At 51.1% G+C, this 4,553-nt stretch overlaps 1 pseudogene; it reads left to right on the top strand.

Annotated features, from left to right (window-relative positions):
* Positions 1 to 4,428: 4,428 nt before the first annotated feature.
* On the top strand, positions 4,429 to 4,547 carry LOC111735621 (annotated as a pseudogene).
* The last annotated feature ends 6 nt before the right edge of the window (positions 4,548 to 4,553 follow it).

Raw genomic sequence — 4,553 nt, 5'->3', positions numbered from 1 at the left:
TCACACTTGACTTTTCCCTTCAGAGGAGGAGCCCTGGGGGCTACATCAAGATCTCTTGTCACAAGAATGTCACCCCCACTGTGCCTCAGATCACCTGTGGAACTTCATAAAAATTGTAAGTGCCTAAGTGACACCTTAGAAATGCTGCTTCAGCAGCTGCACAGCTAACTTGAATGCCTGGCCAGGATGTGGGAGTAGGGCAGCACCCCGCTTCCTGTGCGCAGGGAGGGTCTGCAGATCCTGTTCAAATGCAGATTATGACTTGGAAGGTGTGCAGTGAACCCCACAGTCTGCATCCAACAAGCTCTCAGGGGAGGCTGATCATACTGGCCTGCAGAGCACACTTTCAATGACAAGGCTGATGGGGACTCCTGTCCCCTAAGAAGACAACTCACCCACTCACCCTAGTGTTGGTCTCTGTGTCCTGGCCTTGGGTCCATCAACACCCCATAGAGAGCCCAGGGGTCCTTCAACCTGGGGGATTCTTTCTGTTCGTGACACAGAAACCCAGCTGGGTACTGGGGTCTTCCCCGGATTCTCAAATGCTCTGGGGAGGTTGGATTTCCTCAAAGCAGGAAGGTCACAGAGATGACATTGGGAGTGAGAAAGGGGCAAGCTGGGTCGTGACTGGTGAGGGGACCCACCTTCCATCTCCACCGTCAGCAGCCTGGCCTCTGCTTCCAAGGGCAGAGACCCAGAGCCGGGTGTCTCAGAAGGAGTGACAGTTCCTGCGTGAAGGGGAGGTGACCTGTGTGTCCTGAGAATAAAGGACATTGGTGGGAGGTCAGGTGGCTGTGGGCTCCCCGATCCTTTCGGGTCGGATTCAGGGAGACCCTCCCTCTCTATGTCTGTCGGCTGAGCTCTGGCTCAAAGCCTGTCCATGTGCTGCCTCACCGTTGAGGCAGCCTCTATCCTCTGCCTGGGGGACTTTCCTGGGGTCACCTTGCCCTCCCCAGGGGTAGTGCTGGGCACGGAGTGGGGAGCTGCACAGGGGCCCATGACAGAACATTGTAAGAAATGTCCCAGGCCCTGCCAATGTAAGAAATGTCCAAACCTGTGGAGAACTTTTAAGAGTTTGTTTGAGCCATACTTGTCCGGGAGCAAGATCTCAAATGCTGTGGAGAATGGCAGGTTGGCAGCTTATTTTATACATTCAAATCGAAGGAGTAGATGGAAGGGAGGTGCGTGAAAACCATTAAGGAGGCAAAAGAGAGCAAAGCAGGAAATCTCTAGGATTGGCGGAAAAGCAAATGGAGAAACACATATTTCTTTACATTGGTGGGTACAAGATGGTTAATAATCACCATTTACAACACACAGAGATGGTATGTGGGGAACGAGAGAATAAGGGGCCCTGTGCTCCTGTGGTCTTGTGCCGGAGGCTGTGCCTTCAAGGGGTCTGGAAAGGAATATTACAGGTTGAAGGTGTGTTATCCCAGATGCATGAGAAAATGGACAGAGCTCACTCAAGGTAAAGACTGACCTTTGCTAAGAAAGCTATAGGCCTGGGACGTGATTACCTGCCATGACCTGACCAGTCAGGAATTTACGATGAGACTATCCTGTGTGGTTTCTTTTGGTCACTGAGCTTATCAGGCCATGAGGACCCCCGAGCTTGACAGTTTTATTGCACAGCCCCTTTTTCGTTCACAGCCCCTAGAAGGATGGATGAGACAGAGCAGGTGCTCCTAGTCCCCTAGAAAGAGCAGGGGGAACAGAGCAGGCACACGGGAGGGACCCAGAAAGGTCTGTGGGATGGAAGCCAGGCTCCTTCTCCACCTCCTTTACCAAAGCCAGGTTCCCATGTTAATTTTCCGAGTGTTGTCTGGGTGTCTCAATTTCGCCCCCTGGAGGGCATGAGGAGACATGCGGCCAATGTCAGGAGCTGCTCCAGGGATGCTGACCAGGGTCAGGAGGATGCCAGCTGACCGTGAGCCCTGCCAGAGGTGAGCTCTGACCCTCAGACTGAGGGGCTGGTCAGCCGGGATCCTGGTTACTGTGGGTCCCAGGCCACCTGACTTCATCCCAGTGCAGAGTTAGCCCAGAAAGAGAACAGGAGTGTGTAGAGGATTACATGTCCAGTGTCAGCAGAACTGTCCCCCCAGGGGGACGTGCTGTTTAGGGAGGAGCTCTCTGTCCCAGAGGTTTCAAAGGAAGGGCCCCCTGTGGGGTCTCTTGAGGCTTTCAGAAGAGGGTGCCGGGCTAGGGAGTTGATCCCCAGAAGGCCCTGTGCTTCCCCCAATCACAGCTTTGGGGTATTGTAGCCAAGACATCTGTGTCGCAGTCTGTCATCTGCTCTATGCCTCTCGACAGAGCCCTGGAGTTGGTGCAGCTCCGCGTGGAGACTCAGACAGATGACCATGTTGGTTCTTTGTTAGGGGAGGGGAAGCCTCATGGGACTCTCGGCCCCTCTGAGATGGTAGCCAACACAGCTCCTGGGTTGTCCTGTCCCATCCTGCCCAGGAAGTTCCCCTTGTTCCCCAAGACAGCATGATCTTCAGGGGCCACAGCCCGGTGTCCCCATAGACCAGGGACCCTGGGGATAGAGAGTTGCCCCCTAACTTTCTTTGAGGTCAGGGTGGGTTCCATCCTTCCCTAGAGGTGACTCTACTTGGGGTGGGGAATCCAGACCAGGTCTCTGAGAAGAGGAAGGACACAGGCTATTGCTCAGGAACCCCCAGGAAATGAGATGTCATTCACAAGGTAGAGATGGGGAGGGCTGCGGTTTTCTGAGAATGAATGAGGGTCCATCTCCTCACTATTAAGAGGTCTCTGTCCCCTCTCATCACTCTACGTGAGGTAAAGGCCCATCCTGAGGACAGCCATGGGCACTTAGTGGCCTCCTCTCATGCTGACGCCAGTGCCCCCATGTCTACAGGGAACATGCTCTGACTGCAGGTGTCACACGGGTCACAGGCTTCCATTGAGGTTTCCCTCATCCATTTAATGAGTGTTTACTGAGTGTCCGTGATGTGTCAGGCCCTGGGTTGGGCCCTGGGAACTCCCAAGAGGACAAGACACATGTGAGCCCTATGCTCATGGAGTTTACCTTGTAACAGAGAGACAACCACTCAGCGAAACCATGGAACTAAGGAGTTAATTATAATCAAGAGAAGGGCCGTGAAAAGACAATGTGTGGTGGGTGCATCCAGAGCGTCTAGTGGAGTCTCAGCTGATCTGGAGATCACAGACAGCACTTCTGAAAAAGTGACCTCTTGGCTGAGACCTGAGGCGTGAATAGGATATGAGCGGCCATTCGCCCCTTGAAGGACAGGGGGTGTGTGGAGGGATGAGCTGCCAGCAGAGGACTGGCCTTTAGAGGGCAGGCGCCAGGCCGGATGGAGAGAGTGAGGGAGTCCAGCGTGGACAACTTGGAGAGCTAGGAGGACTGTGGCCTGAGTGAAGCTAGGGCAGGGTCAGACCCTCCTGGCTGTGGACCCTGCTGAGAGAGGCCAGCCGCCCGGACCACCTGCCAGGGCCCGGAAGGGGAAAGCTCCAGACTACAGAATGGCTCTGCTGCCCTCTGGTGGACAGGGGGGATGTGCAAGAAAAAATCGTGCCAGAGTTTTCGTTTGTTTTTTTTTTTTTGGAGAGTCTTGTATTTTTTACTCGATTTACACTTTAAGCAATATTGCGTATGTGCATATGCAATTTTAACATCTCTATTAAGTTATAGTTGACGTGTAATGAAGTTAACATATCGAAAGTACACAATTTATTAAGTTACGTCTTCTCCATGCACCAGAGCCGTTATTACAATGACTATTAAAGCTTTTCCATTTTATTTTATTTTAACTTAATTTTATTTTATTCTGTTAACACGACAGGAGACCCGCCCTCCTAAGCTCAGTCGTATTCCATTACATGTACTGTATACCACAACTTCATCCATTTATCTGTTGGTGGACATTGAGGTTGTTTCCAGGACTGTGAATAGTACTGCTACGATCACAAGAATGCTAATTTCTTTTTTTGTTTGTTTGCTTGACTATTTTTTTCATTATTAGTTTCAAGTATACAGTACATCGGTTAGACATTTATATAGTTTATGACATGAAATCCCCCCCCCCCCCCACAATTACCCTATCATCCATCTGGCTCACACACAGTCATTACAATATTACTGACTACATTCAACTACTAATTTGTTCCTCTTTAATCCTTCACCCTTTCTCCCAGCTCCCCAATCCCCCTCTGGCAGTCACCACAATGTACTCTGAATCTGCGAGTTTGTTTTCATTTTGTTTGTTTTTTTTTTCTTCCTTAGAGATCCTAATTTCAATCCTTTTGGATAAATACTCAGAAATGAGATTGCCGTATCACATGGTAGTTCTATTTTAAATTTTTCTGGGAAGTGCTTCCATAGCGTCGCGGTGAACACATCTGCTTTACACGTGAGTTCGCGCCCCAGTGGAGCCACGGTCCATGGTCTACGGCCATGCCACCCTGAACAAGCCCGATCCTGTCTGATCTCGGAAGCTAAGCAGGGTCGGGCCTGGTTCGTACTTGGATGGGAGACCACCTAGGAAGACGAGATGCTGTTAGCATAATAA

Source organism: Pteropus vampyrus, unplaced genomic scaffold (genome assembly GCF_000151845.1).
Source record: "Pteropus vampyrus isolate Shadow unplaced genomic scaffold, Pvam_2.0 Scaffold1000004266, whole genome shotgun sequence".
Lineage (NCBI taxonomy): Eukaryota > Metazoa > Chordata > Mammalia > Chiroptera > Pteropodidae > Pteropus > Pteropus vampyrus.
This window is presented reverse-complemented; position numbering and strand designations above follow the sequence as displayed.